The sequence below is a fragment of the Benincasa hispida genome, chromosome 8, assembly GCF_027475165.1.
Source record: "Benincasa hispida cultivar pf3 chromosome 8, pf3_genome.v1.1, whole genome shotgun sequence".
NCBI classification, from domain to species: Eukaryota; Viridiplantae; Streptophyta; class Magnoliopsida; order Cucurbitales; family Cucurbitaceae; genus Benincasa; species Benincasa hispida.
The window spans coordinates 18,069,754-18,091,266 of record NC_143485.1 but is presented as its reverse complement, the minus strand read 5'-3'; the positions used below and the strand labels follow the sequence as shown (position 1 = coordinate 18,091,266).

The 21,513-nt window shown below is 36.8% G+C and overlaps 1 pseudogene; it reads left to right on the top strand.

Annotated features, from left to right (window-relative positions):
• Positions 1-19,982: 19,982 nt before the first annotated feature.
• On the top strand, positions 19,983-20,500 carry LOC150034407 (uncharacterized; annotated as a pseudogene).
• The last annotated feature ends 1,013 nt before the right edge of the window (positions 20,501-21,513 follow it).

Sequence of the window (21,513 nt, the reverse complement as noted above, 5' to 3'; positions counted from 1 at the left end):
ATCGCATAGTCAGTAGCTACATGATCGCATGGTATACGATACTCGTCGCTTACTACTCGATCATGTAGACTATCATGCTCATCGCATAGTCGTTAGCTACACGATTGCATGGCATGCGTTACTCGAAGCGCGCTGCATGATCGCGTGGACTTTGATACTCATCGCATAGTTTTAAGCCATGTGATCCTTGCTACACGATCGTTTATATTTGGCGTGCGTTACTTGACGATCAAAGGATTTGCTACACGATCAAGTGACGAGACTTCCAAGCAGCGGTTCAAGACCCAGTTCACCTGTTTGAACCTGTTGACTCGAATCTTTTGTAATAGTTTAGCTTTTATTTCCAATTGTATCCCAGTCCATCAACTTTTATTAAATGTGTATGTGATGTATATTTATTTTATATGCCACAATGTATGTCATATAGTTTTAAAATCCACAATAAGTTATGCATTTTTTTCATGCATCATCTTTAGATTATAAATATTATAATATATTAGTATGCATGATTAAATTACATTAAACCATGCTCATGCATTGTATAATATAAGAATTATAATATATGCATGCATTAAAGCATATCCATGCATCATTTATATTATAAGTGTTATAATATAAGGGTGTATGTTAGCATGGAATGTATGCTTAGTTCATTACTTTGTTATATAAAATTATATATATTAGTAATGAATAAACATTGCATAAAGCATGACACTTAGGTTTATTTACAAAAGTTATAAATACCTTGTGAATGTCTAGCTTAGCAATGTGGATGGTTTTAATTGTTTAATTCTTTATAAGAGTTATAATTGATGAAATTAGAATTAAAATCAATAATAAAGAGTTGCATGCACACCTTAGGCTTTAATCACGTTTTTAAAATGTCTCAAAATTTGATTTAGATAGACCTAAGATCACGTATCTAATAAGATTAGAAACCTAAGTTTAATCTTTTAATTCGGTTTAATAGGATTAAATTGACTAATAAAAGATTAAATATGTAACAAATATATCTATAAGGGACCTTTTGGCTAAGGCTAGTTCTATCTAGGCTGGGGTACTTAAGTCGATGGAAATGTCGCACCCCTACTTGGGAACCTACTTGGAAAGGTGAATTAGATAGATTTGTTACATGCATGCAAATTTGATGACAGTCTGTTAAAGTGTTTAATAAGACTTGAATCAAACTTGTTTAATCATAAAAAGTAAGTGTTGTTTTTGAGCAAATTAAACAAACCACTTAGATAAAATCAGTAGCCGAATTTTCTAAGTTAATGAATCCTTAGGTAGAACATTCACTGGGAGGTAATTGGGGTATATGATACTTCACTTTACCTCTACACGTTTCTCCCTAAAAGTTCACATTATGAGATATATCCTCGACCTTGAGGCACCATGGGAGTGACCCCCTACGGGTGGCATTTGGGTAGGTCAATAATAAGGTGAATGGAGAGAATGTTCATAGTAAGTGGGAGCGAGATGTGTGACAACAAATCCCCCGGTCTCTCTTATTAGGTTGGATAAAGTTTTAGTGCATCGCCTCATGGCACTCTGGGAGTGTCCCCCTAAAGGATGGTTGTTTTGCACAACTCTTTATTTGACCTGCCTCATTGGAGCATCATTGCAAAATAGATGTCACTTAGGGTACAATAGAACTTAAGGAAGCACAACTTAGAAGCAATATCGTGTTGAATGAGTTTTCCAAAGAAACTACTGAATCTTCAACAAGAGGTGTTGATGTAGGTTCATCTAGTAGGTCAAATCCTCGACGTAGTGGGAGGGTTGCAAACCCACCTATTCGCTATATGGATTTAACTGAAATCCTAGCCATGGTAGCTGATGGCGAGGTTGAGGATCCACTGTCTTATAAGAACGCAATGGAGGATGTTGACAGAGATGAATGTATTAAAGCCATGGATCTTGAAATAGAGTCTATGTACTTCAATTCAGTTTGGGATCTTGTAGATCAACCTGATGGGTTAAACCTATAGGTTGTAAATGGATCTACAAGAGGAAACAGGGTACTGATGGGAAGGTGTAAACCTTCAAGGCTAGACTGGTGGCAAAGGGTTATACCCAGGTAGAGGGAGTCGACTATGAAGAGACTTTCTCGTATGTTGCCATGTTGAAGTCTATCCGCATCCTCCTATCCATTGCCTTATATTATGACTATGAGATATGGCAAATAGTAGATGTCGAGACTGCTTTTTTGAATGACAATCTTGAGGAGACCATTTATATGGTGCAGCCCGAGGGATTCATAGTCCAAGGTCAAGAGCAAAAGGTTTGCGAGCTAAATCGGTCCATTTATGGACTAAAACAGGCATCTCAATCTTGGAACAGAATTTTGATGAGCCTTGTGTCTATAAGAAAATCATCAACAGTTCAATAGTTTTCCTAGTGTTATATGTAGACAATATCCTACTCATTGGAAATGACGTAGGCTTACCGACTTCAGTTAAGAACTGGCTAGCGACCCAATTCTAAATGAAATATTTGGGAGAGGCTCAATTTATTCTTGGGATCAACGGGATCGAAAGAAAAAAGTACTAGCACTGTCTCAGGCATTATACATTGACAAGATGTTGATCAAGTACTCGATGCAGAACTCCAAGAGGGGCCTATTGCCTTTCAGACATGGAGTTACTTTGTCTAAGGAACAGTGTCCTATGACACCTCAAGTGGTTGAGGAAATGAGACGAGTCCCCTGTGCATCTTCCGTCGGCAGTTTGATGTATGCGATGTTATGTACTAGACTTGACATCTGCTACACAGTGGGGATAGTCAGTAGATATCAGTCAAATCCAGGATATGATCACTAGAATGCCGTTAAGAACATCCTCAAGTATCTTCCGAGAAGGAGGGACTACATGCTTGTGCATGGTTCTAAGGATTTGATCCTTAATGGATACACTGACTCTGATTTTTAGACTGAGAGGGATTCTAGAAAATCCACTTCAAGATCAGTGTTTACTCTTAAGGAAAGGATTGTAGTATGGCGAAGCACCAAGCAGGGGTGCATCGCGGACTCCACCATGGAGGTCGAATATGTACCAGCTAGTGAAGCTGCTAAGAAGGTTGTTTGGCTCAGGAAGTTTCTACCTGATCTGAAAGTTGTTCCAGACATGTCTAGACCCATCACCCTTTATTATGATAATAGTGGTGTTGTGGCGAATTCCCGTGAGCCTCGGAGTCATAAGCGCAGCAAGCACATTGAGAGAAAATACCATCTCATCCAAGAGATTGTGCATCAAGGGAACATGTTTGTCATGAAGATAGCTTTAGAACACAACGTTGCTGATCCGTTTACGAAGGCCCTCACTGCTATAGTGTTTGAAGGTCACCTGCTGAGTATGGGTCTATAGGAGAGACCACGGCTGGACTAGGGCAAGTGGGAGATCTTGTACTGGGTGTTTGTGCCCTAGTTTATTGTTTTATGTACTTGTAATTTGATTATCTTGTACACCCCCACTAGCTTTAGGACAAGTGGGAGTGTGTGGGGGTTGATGCCCTAAATCTCGTAGGGTTCTAGAGTTTGTAAACACTTGTATGAACAAACATTCTGTGATTTATAATATATGATATTTGATTCACTTCTTTATATAAAATATATGATATTTTAGTTGCATTAACCACAAACCAATAAACTAAGATCCATGGTTATCGTTGTAACTTAAACATGTATATGGAGACATACAAATGGATCATGTTTTAAGTGATAACCTAAATGGTCTGTAGTATTTGGATAAGGCTGGGTACCTTATCTTTGTGACACTACGAGTATGGCCCGCCTTGTAGGTGTTACAAATATTGTAAAGTGCTACAAATGATCTGATCCTGATCATTCATGTATTAGACATGCGAGCGGGGATATTCTACACAAAGGAGTTTGTATAAAATCGGACCACGAAATGCTTAGTCTCATTATATAACGTCGTTCATGATTGAGACTTTCATTTCACTAGGATGACCATAGGTAACGCCACGTTGTTCACTAGGATGACCATAGGTAACATGACCTTAATCCTTTGATTTACATAGGTGAGAGTGACCAGATCACTGACTTAACAAGCCTACCATTTTGGGGATTCGTCTAATTGGGGAGCTGGGAACTCAGCTACACAAGATGGAATTCACTCCTTCCCCAAAGCAGGGTAAGTATATAAATTGCTTCCTTAAGGGCTGATTTCAGATCTTGAACAATGTGGCGCCACACACTCTCTTGGCCTGAGAGGGATTTAGTCATAGTGAGACTATGATCTATTGTTCATTAGAAGGATCAGTGGTACTTAAGGAGTTAGATGTAACTATAGGGGAAAAACGGTAATTTACCCAGCTGTACTTACGAGTGATTTGTGAAGAATCATCGTATTATTGATTGGTTATATCCAATAGACACAAAAATATATCTGTAGTGCGAAAAGTGCAACTATCGGTTTTTAGTGGAGTGCGCGGGAGTTAACGGATGGTAGATAATGTGATTAAAGAGTTTAATCAGTTATTCTCGTACTGTCGAAGCTTTAGGCTACAGGTCCATAAGATCCTCTTGGTAGCTCAATGGATTTAAGCTGAGAATCAGTTTTTGGATTAATTTGAAATGTTAAAATTAATAAGAGAGAATTTTATTATATGTGATATAATTGATATAATGTATTTGAAACATTATTATTTGATTGGAGGGACTAATATTTCAATAAGATTCAAATATATTTTCTATGAATAAGATTCATAGTTATTAAATTTAATATAAATATAATTTATATTAAATGATATAAAATTAAAAAAAAAAAAAAAAAAAGAACTATGGTTTATATATTGTATATGATGCAATATTAAAACTGTAGATTATAAATATAACATGATAAGTTAGTGATCATATTTATTTTTATTTATTAATTATTTGATAATTAACTTCTTTTTCTTCGTAACCACCCTTAATGGATAGTTATTTAGTTTTATGGTAAATTTGGGATAAAAATGAAATTTGATTTCAAATCTCAAACGACTGACAATATTAGTAATCGAGTAAGAAAGTCTTTCTAGACCATCACTTGAGAGACTAAACAATCGAGCAGTATTGTCTATATGATAGACTTTGTCGTCTACACGACAGTGTTGTTCTCATCTCGATTGTCTTCCTCCTCCACACCAAACCTTCCCTCTAACCAAAATAAGCCAGAGCCCACCATTCCTGGATTCTCACACCGAGAATACCAAGGTAGCCTAGTGGTAGTGTCTGGTTCTGCTTGTTGCTGTTCAAGGGTGTTCGAGTTGTTCACTGCATTCGTGAACAACTTTGATCGAGGAATTTACTTGAAGAATGGTTCTTCAAAAGTATAATCTCTCAAACCTTTGTTTTTATTTTGGAAACATGCTGTAATTTAGTTTATAGTGTATAATCTGTTATGTAAGACTGTAAATGTATGATTTCATTCACAATGGGATTTGAACGATCCGCTTTTGCTCAAAGGTTCTCTGTAAATAGAGTTCCTTTAGTATTATTAGCAAGATACATAAGTGCACCAATTGCACTAAGATATGGTACTTCAGGACCAAGAAGTTCTTCATTATCTTCTCGAGGTCAAAATATATCGTTCTTTATATCCAATGAAGGGACTTCCATTACAATATTTAATGGATGTGCTTTGTCCATATAAAATTTTTTCAAAATTTTTCCTGTATAAGTTTACTGATGAATAAATATTTCATCAGCTAAATGCTCAATTTTAAAAACCAAGGCAAAATTTTGTTTTTCCGTGATCTTTCATCTCAAATTCTTTCTTAAGATATTCTATTGCCTTTGAAAGCTCTTCAGGAGTTCCAATTATATTCAAATCCTCAACATATACAGTTATAATAGCAAATCCTGCTTGTCATTTCTTCGGACATATTGGATTATTTTAATATCCTTTTTTCAATAAATATCCACTCAGGCGATTGTACCACATCCATTCTGATTGTTTCGATCCATATAGTAATCTTTGTAACTTTATTGAATACCATAAACGGGAATTTGATGTATTTGTTTCAGGTACCTTAAATCCTTCTGGGATTCTCATATAAATATCATTATCAAGAGATCCATATAAATATGTTGTGAAACATTCATAAGATTCATATCCGGACTTTTATACACAGGCAAGCCAATTAAATATCTTAATGTAATTGCATCCACCACCAGAGAATACGTCTCCTCAAAATCAATACCAAGTCTTTGTGAAAAACTTTGTGCAACTAGTCTTGCTTTATATCTTGTGGCCTTATTATTTTCATTTCTTTTCCTCACAAATAACCATTTGTATCCCACAGGTTTAACACCTTCTGGTGTTCGGACTACAGGTCCAAAAACCTGACGTTTTGAAAGTGAGTTTAATTATGCCCCGGTTGCTTCTTTCCACTGAAGCCAATCTTTGCTATATGACATTCTTCAACAGATTTTGGTTCAGGATCCTCATTTTCAGATATAATATCAAGACCAACATTATATGCAAAAATGTTGTCAATAATTACTTTAGTTTGATTCCATCTTTTTCCTGTCATAACATAATTTATTGAAATCTCACTATTATCTTTAGGTATTTCACCTTTCTCACTAGTCATGTCGAGGATTTTTTTATGGGTATTTACATCCTCAACCAAGTCTTTTTCACTATTAATTATTTGTCGTTTTCAAAGATTTTTATCTTTGGAACCCATTGGTCTACCACGCTTCTGGCGTGTTCTAGACTTATTATTGACAACTTATTGTGTTGGGATATCAATTTTTTATGGAACATCTGTAGCTGGTATATGTGACTTAGTTACTTTCTTTACATCTATAAATGCATCTGGTAATTGATTTGCTATATTTTACAAATGAATTCTTTTCTGAACTTGAACTTGAATGCGGTGACAACCGAAGACCCGTTGACCCATAGTTTGGAGAAGCCCGAGGAAATAGACCTTGAAGTTGAATCCCTCTTTAAGCCTCTAGATCTTGAAATAGAAGAAGTCCAACCACCAGCAACTTCGCAAGATTGAAAAAGGAACAAAATGAGGAAGAAAAGATTGCAATAATGGATGCAGTGCAAAATGCTATGATCCCACCTAAAATGGGCGACCCAGGAATCTTCATGATACCATGCTCTATTGGAGGGACCTACAGCGGCCAAGCACTATGCGATCTTGAGGCAAGTATAAACATAATGCTGCTATCAATCTTCAAACAATTGAATGCCGGCACACTAACGCCCACAAAGAAAATTCTTCTACTCGCGGACAAATCTCGAATACATCCTGAAGGAGAGTTGAAAAATGTCATAATCTCAATCGATAAATTAATCCTACTGGTAGAATTTCTCATTTTGGATTATAAAGCGGACAAAAATGCGCTCATCATATTGGGACGACCATTTCTTTCAACCAGTCGACCTCAAATTGATTTGCGCGAGGAGGAAATTGTAATGAGCATTCATAGAGAAAAACTCTGGATTAAGGCAGTAAAGATCCTAGAGGACAAAGAAAAGAGAGAAAAGCCACCATGGACGTGAACACACCAGCCTGGAATAAGTGGTCCCTGAGTATTATATGATTCAACCTCATCAGGGACGCAATCCTTTTGAATATCCTTTTTCCCGCATCAAACACTTCATGAACTTTTATCTTACTCGTTATTATCTATTATCGCAATTACTTTGTTTTACTGACTATCTATCTACATTGTTCTCTCTCTCTCTCTCTCTATATATATATATATATATATATAACACTTGTTGTTTTGTTTTAAATCATTTGACCCTCTCTTTGTTTACTTACAACGATTAAGGCACAAGATTGCGGAGATGTTACTTGAAGCAGCAAATTATCTCACTTTATCACTGCAATCCAAAGAAGAGAGGTCATCGCAAAGATGGATGTATCAATACACAATGCGGACGACAACGCAAATCTGGGGGTGTACTCTTCCTTATCTTTATTTCAAATTTTGCGTTATCGCATCGCATATTAGTCTTTACAATTTTTATCACCGCATCCTCTTTGATTACCACAATCATATGACATAGATAAATTTAGTGACACCGCATGCTGTTTCTTTGCCAAGTGTGATTTCAATGATGAAAAATATGCTTCTATTTCATTCGTATATACGAGAGTCAACTTAGTCTTAAGATAGTCACCTCATGAAATATTTCTAGAAGTTAGGGGTTTGCTAGCTTTCTTTCAAACTCTCTTTACAACGCATTCTAAGAACATCGCATAACTCATTTCAATCTTTTGGCAATGAGGACATTGCTGCATTTTAAATTTGGGGGTGAGGTATTTATTTTCGACCTTGCTATTTTCTAAAAATAATAATAATTTTTTTAACAACTCCATTGTCAACACAATGGGAAACTCATGTTGATAAGAGTTAAGTTGTGAAAGGCACTTACCCGTGGGGGCAAGCCAAAACGAAAGTAAGTCACCAGGATCAACGCATAAATAAATGACTGAAACTCCACTGCCAAATAGGTATGAGTTTAGTCTGAGAAAGAGTGCATTGCTCGTAGTTGGATGTCCACATGACACCTGTGGGGGCAAGCCAAAACAAAGGCAAGGCAGTTGGATCAGCGCATGTAAAAAAAAAATAATAATGTCACAAAATATGCAAGGATAAAATCATTTGACACCCTGTGGAAAAATTTTTCTTTTTGAAATAAATCATGCGATGTTCTGCAAATTAGTAAAGTCCTTTTGAAGGTTAAGCTTGCAGTCCCTAGGTCTTAGAAATATTTTAAGAAAAGACTTGAATAAGACTTAAGGAAATTTTGGTATATAGGATTTGAACGAAGTATCCTTGAGAAATCTAGAAAAAGAACATTGCGGTTGATTTGCTAAAGGAATCTTTAGCTTATGCTTGAGGACAAGCATTGTTTAAATTTGGGGGTGTGATAACGGGCAGAAATGCACGTTATCATAGTGCTAAGTTCTTAAACAATGTTGAATTGCGTTGATGAAATATGTTAATTTGCGTCCATTAAGTATCAATTTCATAATATTGCGGTCGCATGCGTTCATCGCATTAGAACAGTTGAACTTTGTATTTTTGTGTAGAATACGCATTGACGCAATGCAAGAATTGCAATCATAGGAAATCATCGGTCGAGCGCAGCTTCACCGCAAGGCATTAAGATGATTGTGCTCGCAAAAATTCACTCGAGAAGGATCGACACAACCTGGTCAGTGCATCTTAGTGGGCGCATCTGGGTGAAAGGCTAATTAATCGCGAAGGGACAAAAAGCTTATGACAATCGAATTCGAATTGAGTTAACAGCTGATAATGATCACAAAGTACATTCAGCTTTTTGGTGACAAATATTCAGCACATCAGTTAGGAATTAAAGTCATCCCATCTGTACAGTCAAGAGAGAGAATCTGTCATTCACCTTGGATGTCTATAAATATCAGAAGCAGCCTTCAGAGAAGGGGTTCACGAATTCACTATTCTTTGTTCTACAAGTTCGCACGCCCTTGTTCATAGTTTTCTTTCGTTTTAAGACGAACGCGAGAGAGAAGGTTGTGCCGATAGATCATTCCGATAAGCTTGGGAGAGCGTCGGAAGCTTCAAGGATAGAGAGATGGCCGACGCCTGCGGAAGCAGAAACATCTTTAGAACCGAATAGAGATTACAATGTAAAAGCCTCGGTCAGTAAGGAATTGCTACCAAGCTCTCTACCTTGAACTTCCATTATCATTTTGTACTCCACTCATTTATCGAAATGGAATCTATTTCTCTATATCTGTTCACTCTCTGTTATTCACACATGAGTAGCTAAATTAGTTGAATGGGTTGAGAAGCATTTAGCTAGCACAACTAGGGAATCTTCATGCTATGCGATTATCGTATTATGTATGCTTCATTCCTCCATTAGAGATACTTGGGAGGGTAGTCTAAGGATAAAACCTAGACATGGGAAGGTCAGGTTAGAATCTAGGATCGGGAGAGTCAGATTAGAACATATAATCAAGAGATAGAAGCTTAGGAATGAGCACTATTTGTTATCAACGCATCGCATGCATCCTAGAGATAGGATACGATTGTATGCGATCACCTTGCTTTTATGGATAAGCTCTATGGACACTTTTGCATTCAACACATGCGTCCTAGACTTAGGAGCATCGCATTTGCATTGGAAAATGACTTGCTGTGCATGGTGGTAACATGATTGCATAGTCTGACGCATTCCCAAGTAACGCTAGCTAAAGATCTTCTCAACCCGTTCATCGCATACTCAGTGCATCAATCACACAACTGACTTTTCTCAAAATCGTCATATTTTTGTTTATTTTCTTCATTAACACAATCAACAACAAACAACAAATTATTTATTTGGCCACTGCAAGGTTTTCCTAAAAATTACCAACAAAATCTATTTTCACAAGTCCCTATGATCGACCTTAGACTTACCAAGAAACTCAAAGGAATTTACACTTGGATTCTGCTGAGGAAACTTGAGTGCACAATGCATATCATCCACATTTCCACTTCATAAAATTAAGCATCACGCTCTCTCACGATTTCTCTTCGGGGCTTTCGATTGAACGATTCAAAAATGATTTTCATTTTTAACTCATCGATTACAATAACCGACTTTGCCCCACTAACCCACGTTCGAACATGAATTTGGATTAATTATCATATAATTAATCAATCAATTAATAAATAAATAAAATCATATTATATTTTTAACCTATAGTTTGATATCACATATCTACTATAGTATTTTCTCTCTACTTGATATAAATCATATTTATATCTAATTTCCTCCAAAATAATGTATCTCATACATTTAGCCAATTATATCATATATAATTAACCTGTCCAATTATATCATATATAATCGAACTTCCTCTTGTCAATTTGAACATTTCAAATTAACCCAAACACTGGTTCTCGACTTTATCCAAACTTCCCAGGGATCTAATGGACTTGTGGCTCGAAGCTCCAACGGTTCGTAAATAGCTGACTAAACTCTTTAGCCAAGAGATCCACCATCCGTTAACTGTCAGACATTCCACTAAAGACCAACAGCTGAACTCTTCTTACCACATATATATTTCTGTGTCCATCGGATATAACCAATCATGAGTACGATGACCCTTCACAAATGCTCGTAAGTACAGTTGGGCCAAATTACCATTATGCCCCTATAGTTACATCTCACTCCTTAAGTACCACTGATTCTTCTAATGAACAATACAACCAACTATGTGTGAACACCTCTCTGGTCAAGAGAAGGTGCGTGGCGCCACATCGTCCAAGCCCCAGAATCAGTCCTTAAGGGAGCCATCTATCTACTTACCCCTGTCTCGGGGAACGAGTGAATTCCATCTTGTGTAGCTGACTTCCCAGCTTTTAAATCAGACGAATCCCCAAAATGGTAGGTTTGAATCGGCGACTTGGTCACTCGCACCCATACAAATCAAAAGACTGCCCTCAATGGCAGGAGTTCCTAACTTACTCAGGATTGAGGTCATGTTACCTATGGTCATCCTAGTGAAGTGAAGTCTCTGTCATGAACGGTGTTATATAACGAGACATTAACACATCGTGGTCAGGTCTTATACAAACTCTTTGTATAGGACGCCCCCGCTCACATATCCCCTGTTGGGGTTTGTGTCTTAAAGTCTCGTGTCCAGTAGTTTGTAAACAACTTTGTACGAACACTTGTGATGTATAATATAAATGATATTTACTTCACTACTTGACTTTGCACATTTAAATTTTACCACAAACCAATAAACATAAAATCTCTGGTTATTTGTAAGTGACTCAAGCATGTATGTGGTGACATACAAGTGGATCATGTCTTGAGTGATAATCAAAATGGTCTGTAGTACATGGATATAGAAGGGAAATCTTATCCTGGTAATGCTACGGATGCGATCCACTTTGTGGAATGGTCACAAGTGTTGTGACTTATCACAGATGATCTGATCCTGATCATTCGTGTAGGGGACATGTGAGTGGGGGCGTCCTTGTGAAACCCGGATTTCCATTTTTCCTTACTTAAGCAGGTGGTTAAGGAAATTAACTAAGTGAAAGTTAAATCCTATGTTGAAGTGAAGGAAATTTCTAGGTGTTGAATAGATTTTCCTTTAGTAATTTTGAGTTAAGCTTTAATTAATGAAATTTGGCTAAGTGTAAAGTCAAAAGGACCCATGCGTGAAGTATTAGGAGACATTAACGCATAAGTTGAAAAGGCAACCATGCATTCGTAAGGTTGAACGAATGATTGGTCGAAGTAGTGGTAAGAGGCATTGCCAAGAGTTGTCATGCGTTGGAAGCCAAGGAGAAAAATGGCTAAGTGTTGGACTATGCGTTGATGTGGTGCCATGCGTTGGCCATGAAGTATTGAGAGGTTACTTGGGCATGGAGAGAGGCTGAAGTATGGCTATGAACAACGCATATGGCAGCCAAATGTATTGAGAGGTTAGAAAACACATGCGGCAGCCTCAAGTTGCACATCCAACGGCGCTAGACATTGGATGCGTTGGATGTGATGGATGCGTTGGATACGATGGATGCGATAGATAGAGGCATGCAGCGATGGAGGCAGGCGCGATGGATGCGTTGGACACGATGGTATGCGTCTATACGACTGGAGATTAGATCAACGCATGGGGTGCGACGGCTGCGATGGATGCATTGGACACGATGGTATGCGTCTATGCAACCAAAGGCATACAGCGGAAGGAGATGCGTTGGTAGGCTGCGGTGGTGCGATGGCATGCAGTGATGGGGGTATGCGTCGATGGTATACAGTAACACTATACGTTGGTGTAACACGGTGATGCTATGTAGCAGTGCTATGCGTTGATGACATACAACGGTGCTATGCGTTGATGACATGGGGCGGTGCTATGCGTCGATGACATGCGGCAACGCTATGCGTTGATGACATGCGGTGATGCGGCCTATGGTATGCGGTCAAAGGAATGCGTTGGTAGTATGCGATGGCATGCAGCGATGGATGCGATGGCATGTGGTGATGTTGCACGATGGATGCGATGGACGTGGCAATGCTTGCAATGGTAAGCAACGATGGATGCGATGGATGCGGCAGTGCAATACTATGCGTCGGTGATGCACTATGCGTTGGTGATGTGCTATGCGTTAGTGATGTACTATGCGTTGGTGATGTGTTATGCGTTGGTGATGTGCTATGCGTTGGTGATGTGCTATGCGTTAGTGATGTATTATGCGTTGGTGATGTGCTACACGTTGGACATTCGAGGGCATGTGGGCGCATTTGTGGTTAATGCATATGAGTTTGGATGAACGCATAAGAATGATGAACGCATATGAAGGATGAACGCATTCAAGAACGTCATCCTAACATGTGGCTTGTTGGGAAGAAATCTTAAGCCTTAATCAAATGAGGTGGATGCATAAGAAGACATGCAAAATCAAGCATTTTGTGCTGGCTAAGGATGAAGAAGACACCTTAAATTGCATTGATTGAAGGTTGCATTGATGGTGTGGGGAAGAGACACTTGGACATGCGACTAAGTAGGAGATGTCGACCTTGGAGGGTTTTTGGATGCCTATAAATAGAGCCAAAGACTTCTTTTCATATCACAATTCAAAATAAATTAAGAAGAGTGGGAAAGCTGATTAAACATTGCGTTGATAGCAAATCTATGCGTTGATCATAAAGCTTCAAGGGGGACGCAGTTAGACAATAAAGTCTAGAAACAACATCAATTTGGGACGAAAAGTTCTCCCAGAATACTCGTGCATTTAGAGTGATTCTAAATCCATCTGAAATCTATGAGAGTCTAGTTTTTAGGGTAGGGCTGCTGGAGAAGAAGCTCCAAGGGATCGAGCTGGAAATTGAGAAAAAGATAGAAGGGTCAGGCTGTCAGGTAAGCTTGAGCCAGTTTTGAAGATTTTGAGATTTCGGCCAAACCACGAGGAGTTCTCAGCTAATATTTTGAGATAAGCTTTCTGAGACATTTTAGAGCATATTTGTAGAAGGAATTATCTTGAGATAAAGTCTAGAACTATAAGTAATCTGAGCATTAAATTGAATCTGGATCGTAGGGTTCAAAAGAGGAGTCCAAGGTGACCAAGGAACTTCTAGAGAGAGAAAGGTTCCTAAACGATCAAGGTGAGTGACTAAAATGTTTGACTAAAATATTTACAATGTTTTAAAGAAACCATGTGCTAAAGAAAGATCTTTCAGATAAAGACATGTTTTCTAAGTTTTATTAAAAAAAGTCACTCACTGAGCTTTATAACTCATACTTTCCAAATATTTTTCCTCCCCCCCCCAGGTAGTGAAAGGTGAGAAGTTCCAGGGTGCTGCTAAGGTCAAGGTCTGCCACATGCCACAGTTACACTTCGAGAGGGTTCTACAGTTATTGTTGTGAACTTTTTAGTTAAGTCTTGGAGTTGTATAACCATTACATTGTTGTAATATAAAATGGGCCTACATAATTAGCTGTTGTTTGCCTCCTTGACTTAACCAGTTGGTTGTTGAATTTGTTCATTGGTATCAAAGTTATTTCTGCAAGAGTTATTAGGCAGTAAGTGTCAACAAAAGGGTTAATAACTGCTGCAGTCACATCCTTTCCTAGGCTCGAAGGGTAGTCTGGGGCGGGGTGTGACAGTCCTATAGAAAGAGTTTGTATAAGACCTAACCATGAAGTGTTAACATCTCGTTATATAACACTGTTCATAACTGAGACTTCATTTCATTAGGATGACCATAGGTAACATGACCTCAATCCTGAGTGAGTTGGGAACTCTTGTCCTTGAGGGCAGTTCTTTGATTTGTATGGGTGCGAGTGGCCAGAACGTTGACTCAAACCTACCATTTTGGGGATTCGTCTGATTTGGGAGCTGGGAACTCAGCTACACAAGATGGAATTCACTCCTTCCCCGAGGCAGGGGCAAGTAGATAGATAGCTCCTTTAAGGGCTGATTTCAAGGCTTGAACGATGTGGCGCCATGCACCTTCTCATGGCCCGAAAGGTGTTCACACATAGTAGGACTATGTTGTATTGTTCATTAGAGGGATCAGTGGTACTTAAGGAGGAAGATGTAATTACAGGGGCAAAACGGTAAATCGGCCTGCTATAATTACGAGCATCTGTGAAGGGTCATCGTATGATGATTGGTTATATCCAATGGACATAGAAATATATCTATGGCAAGAAGATTTCAAATGTCGGTCTTTAGTGGAATGCCTGACGGTTAACGGATGGTGGATCGTGACTAAAGAGTTTAGTCAGCTATTCACGTACCGTTGGAGCTTCGAGCCATAGGTCCATAAGATCCCCTTGGTAGCTTGGATACAAGTTGAGAGTCAGTTTTTGGGTTAATTTGAAATGTTCAAATTGACAAGAGGGAGTTCGATTATATATGATATAATTGAACGAGTTAATTAAATATGATATAATTAACTTTATATATGAGATACATTAGTTTGGAGGAAATTGGATACAAATATGATTTATATTTAGTAGAAGAAAAAATATTATAATTAATATTTGATATTAATTTATAAGTTATGAATGTGATAAGATCACATTAATTGGACGGTTATAAAGGAAATGGGAAGGCGCCTTTTCATTTAAAATGACAGATGAGTGCATTATAAGTAACAGACGGCATGTTGATCTCAGTGTGCACGGGTATTGTGAAAAAGATAGTGTCATCGTTTAGAAAATCAGTGCCTATACGATAGAACTGCACAATCGCTTACATATACGATATTGATAAGTGATCACATACTAATTACACCATCGCGCGCTATTATCTAAACGATCGTTTACCTTTTTACTAAGCAATCGTTTAGCTTCCGGTATTTACTGTATAGACGATCACTTAGTTTTCCTTACGTGATCGTTTTGGACGATCGTTTACCCATTTCCTACATGATCGTTTAGACAATCATTTACCTTTTCCTACACGATCGTTTACTTTTACTACACGATCGTATACTCCACTTAAACGATCAAGCATCATGTCTATGCGATAAACGACCTCTTCTCCCACTTGCTAGATCGTTGTGTACAGTCGCTCTTCCTCCTTCCCTCTACCAAATCTGAACAAAACCCACACTTTGGATTCTCATTCTAAGAATACTGAGGGCTCTAAGTGGTGTTGCCTTCTTCAATTCTTTCTGTTCGAGTGGTGACTGTTTGAGGTAGAAGGTTGGGCTTCAGACTCGAGAAATCTTCATCTGGTATGATTTCTTGATCCCTTTAGCATTATGAAAGTATGTTTGAATGTATATGCGGTAATTCTGTCACAGTGAATTGGAAAGATCCGCTTCCGCTCGTAGGTATTCTCGAATAAGAGTTCCTTCATCCCCAACATGAATGATTAGGATCAGACCATCTGTGACAAGTCACAACACTTGTGACCATTCCACAAAGTGTGTCGCATCCGTAGCGTTACCAGGATAAGGTTTCCCTCCTGTATCCATATACTACAGACCATTTTGGTTATCACTCAAGATATGATCCACTTGTATGTCACCACATACATGCTTGAGTCACATACAGATAACCAGGGATTTTATGTTTATTGGTTTATGGTAAAGCAAATAAAACAAGTAACTGAGTAAAAATACAAGATGTGAAGTAAATATCATATATTAACAACACAAGCGTTCGTACAAACTGTTTACAAACTACATGACACGAGACTTTAGGACATCAACCCCAACACTAACCTCCTTTGAGGACCCATCTTAGTGCGTTGTGGTGGAGTAATTGGAACATATACTGCACATCCAAAAATTCTCAAATGGAAAATATTTGGCTCATGACCATAAGCTAATTGTAATGGCGAGTACTTATGATAAGCTACTGGCTTAATGCGTACAAGTGACGATGCATGCAAAATAGCATGTCCCCATACAAATGAAGGAAGCTTAGCTCTCATAAGTAATAGTCTTGCAATTAATTGCAAACATTTAAAAATGATTCTGCTAAACCATTTTGTGTATGAACATGAGCTACAGGATGTTCAACACTTATCCCAATTAACATATAATAATTATCAAAAGCTTGGAATGTAAATTCACCAACATTATCAAGACGAATGGTTTTAATTGTATAATCAGGAAATTGTGCTCTTAACTTAATTATTTGAGCAAGTAATCTTGCAAATGCAAGATTTCGACTTGATAATAAGCATACGTGTGACCATCTACTGGATGCATCTATTAATACCATAAAATATCTAAATGGTTCACTTGGTGGGTTAATGGGTCCACATATATCACCATGAATTCGTTCTAAAAATGCGGGTGATTCAGTCCCCACTTTAGATGGTGATGGTCTAATTATCAATTTTCCTTGAGAGTAAGCATCACATGATAATTCATTAGATTGAAAAATCTTCTGGCTCTTCAATGGGTGTCCATTTGAAGTTTCAATAATTCTCCTTGTTATTATAGATCTTGGATGACCCAATCGATCATGCCAAATTGTAAATATGTCTAGATTCATAAACTTCAGGTTCATTGTTGCATATGTTTCAATTGCTCGATATGAGTATAATACAATCCAGAAGATAAAACAGATAACTCTCCTAATATATGTTTTTCATTTTAGACAGTGATATGATATATAGACATTCCACATTATTCTTACTATCAGCCTCAATATGATAACTATTGCAACGTATATCTTTAAAACTTAGAAGATTTTTCTTTGATTGACTAGAGAACAATGTATTGTCAATTTTGAATTTTGTTCCTCTAGGAAAAATAATACTTGCTTTTTCAAACCTTCGATCAAGTTTGCCAAACCTGATATTGTATTTACTTTTGCTTTCAGCATTGTCAATTTAGAAAAGTATTTTTTATTTGTAAGTATTATATGTGTAGTTCCACTGTCTGCCAGACATAAATCTTCTTTCCTCATTTTTGAAACACTCATGTTTCTTCATTAAAAGAAAATAATTACAATAAGGAAAACAACATTGGAAATATACACAAATTACTAAAACAAAACATGAAGATAGATAAAAGAAAACAACAACATTAAGTCTAGATATTTTTAAAGTCAAAAGAAACACTTGTTGTGCCACCAACTGTGCCAATCTTCTCTTTAGGAGATTCAAAGAAGTCTGTCACATCCAAATTTGTCATATGGTATGGGTCAAATATGTCATTATCCTGGTCTGCAAAATTTGCTTCCACAGTTTTCTCTTTTTCCTTTAGGGAGACTTGATAAAGGTCAATTAAGTGTTTTGACGTACGACAGATACGTGACCAATGTCCAGTCATTCCGCATCGGAAGCATTTATTTTCAACACTCTTTGAACTTTTATCTTGTGGAGCTTTTCATTTGTGATCATCATTTCATGTAGTTCTTTTGAATTTAAATGATTAGAACGATCACCACGAAAATAATAATTATTTCTTCCTCTGCCATGATCACGACCTCGACCGCAACCACAACCTCGACCACGATTATTATTAAAATTCACAGTATTCACTTCAGGGAATGGTGTTGTTTCGGTTGGTCGAGATTCATGATTCTTCTCAATAACTCGTTATTTTGTTCGGCCACGAGAAGACATGAAATTAATTGAGAATACTATTTAAAAACTTTCTCTCGATATTGCTGTTGCAGGAGATAGTCGAGACATGAAATGTAGAAAATGTCTTCTCTAACATATCAACATCAATAATTTTCTCTCTGCATAACAACAATTTTGAACTTATTTTAAATAATGTGAAGTTGTAATCACTTACTGATTTGAAATCTTGTAGCCTCAAGTGCATCTACTCATAACGAGCTTTAGAAAGAATAACTGTTTTTTTATGATCATACCTCTCTTTTAAATTTTTTCACAAGATACGAGGATGTTTTATTGTAAGATACTTTATTTTCAATCCCTCGTGGATATGATGACGAAGGAAAATCATAGTTTTTATAATAAAAATTAAAAAAAGAGAGAATGTTGAAACCCTCGGTGCGCATAAAGTTCACGCCGGTGTGGGATTTCGTTTGGTTCTTGCCATCGCAAGTAAGGTTATGGTTTTCATTGAATTTTTAGAGGACTACTAAAATATATTAAAAATATTTATATTGAACACCATATAATTCCAACTGACCAAAAAAAAAAAGTTGTAGATTATTTGATTAATTCCTAAAGGTAAATTAGAAATATAGTTTCCAATCCCAATTCAATTTCGTGCTTCAATTTTTTTTTTTTTTTTAAGCTCTGAATCTGTCTGGGTGTTTTTTAGGCAATCACGGTTCTTGCCTAGCATTAATTCAATAAATGGAGTTAAGTGGTTTTAATTTGATGAATTTGAATCTAAGGTTTTCTTGATAAGTCAAGATTAAATTAAATTAATTATCTTGTGAATCCAGTTTAATTTTGATTAATCATGTTGTGGATTCAAGATTAATTGATCATATTATGAATTTAAATTTAAATTTGATTGATAATATTTGACGATATCCACATGTTTGTGTTACTTTAATTGTATTATGTATATGCAATTATTAAGTGAATATTAGTAAAGACTATTTGGTGTTCTTCCTCTTTTATTTTTGTACAATAATATTATTATATTATTGTGTCTTATATTTTAGATTGAGTTCCTCAAAATAATATGTTACCAAAGTAGCCTCTGTGAGTATGTGACAATTATAAGGATTGCTCATGTGAAAAACAGTCGGTCCAAAGAAAGGCTATTTTTTTACAGAGTTAATTGTTAGTACTTTGATTACTACGTTGAGAGTACCATTTACAGTTGGTGTTTTTGCCCAAAGGCTGGACATTAATGTTGTGTTAGGTATCTTGTTAAAGAGGCCCACCACATATGTGAAATTATTTTGTTATATTTTAATTGTGAGCATATGTTTTGTTGTTTATTGTTTCAGTTGGTCTTACTCAAATATCTAGAACTCTGAGTTCAATCCCTAAGTTGAATGGATCGAACTTCAAGATTTGTAAGGAAAGCCTAGAGATACTTCTCGGGTATATGGATTTGGACCTTGCATTAAGGACCGATAAACCTACTTCTACTGAGGAACAGCCAAATATGGCTAATACAGAGAAGTGGGAACGATGAAATTGCATGTATCTGATGATTATTAGGCATTCCATTCTAGAGTCTTTTCGGGGCTCTATCACGGAAAGTGAAAATGCCAATAAGTTCCTTGCTCAAATTAATAAATATTTTGCTAAAAATGAGAAAGGAAAAGCAAGTAATCTTTTGACTTCTTTAACTTCTATGAGGTATAAGGGCAATGGAAACATAAGGGAGTATATTATGGAAATGTCCAATCTCGTAGGTAAATTAAAAACATTTGATATCGAGATAAATGAAAATTTACTCGTGCATCTGGTACTTATCTCTCTTCCTATACAATTCACTCAGTTTAAGATAAGCTATAATACTCAGAAGGATAAATAGAGTATTAATGAGCTTATCTCACAATGTGTGCAAGAAGAAGATAGGATTAAGAGAGAGGAAAGAAAGTGCTCATTTGGCAATAGGCTCTCGTGATAAGAAGAAAAGGAAATTTGTGGAAGCTGTAGAAGGGACATCTCAGCAGAATAAAAACAAGAAACAAGCTACTGAAAATCCTTGTTTCTTCTGCAAAAGGAAAGATCACTTCAAGAAAGATTGTCCCAAGTACGCCAAATGGCGTGTAAAGAAGGGTAAACTTCTTACTCTGATTTGTTCTGAAGTTAATTTAACTTCTGTACCTACAGATACTTGGTGGGTAGATTCTGGTGCTACTACTCACATAAGTATATCAATGCAGGGTTGCCTGTGGAGCCGGCCGCGAAGTGATGTTGAAAGATTCATCTATGTGGGCGATGGCAAAGCAGTTTCAGTTAAAGCTATTGGAAATTTTAGATTACTTTTAAAAACTGGATGTTATTTGGATCTGATTGAAACTTTTGTTGTATTGTCATTTAGACGGAATTTAGTTTCTATTTCCAGTTTGGACAAATTTGATTTTTCTTGTTTTTTTGGAAATAATAAAGTTAGTCTTTTTCAAGATTCTAAGCTTATTGGTACCGGTTCTTTAATTGATAGTCTATATATGCTTGATTCTTTTGCTTCATTTAACAAGATCTTGTTATCTAATTCATGTGGTACAAAGCGTAAATTAAATGAGAATTCCGCTATGTTATGGCACAAGCATTTAGGTCACATCTCTAACAGAGAATTCAGAGACTTGTATCAGATGGAATTCTCGGTTCCCTTGATTTAAGTAACTTCAACATTTGTGTGGAATGTATTAAGGGAAAACAGACAAACATAAGAAAATTAGGTGCCAATAGATACTCAGACGTCTTAGAACTAATACATACAGACATTTGTGGTCCATTCCCTACTACCTCTTGGAATGGACAACAATATTTTATTACGTTCATAGACGACTATTCAAGATATGGGTACCTATATTTAATTCATGAGAAGTCTCAATCCTGGGACATTTTCAAGTCTTTCAAAGCTGAAGTCGAACTTCAACTTGGAATGAAAATTAAGGCTGTCA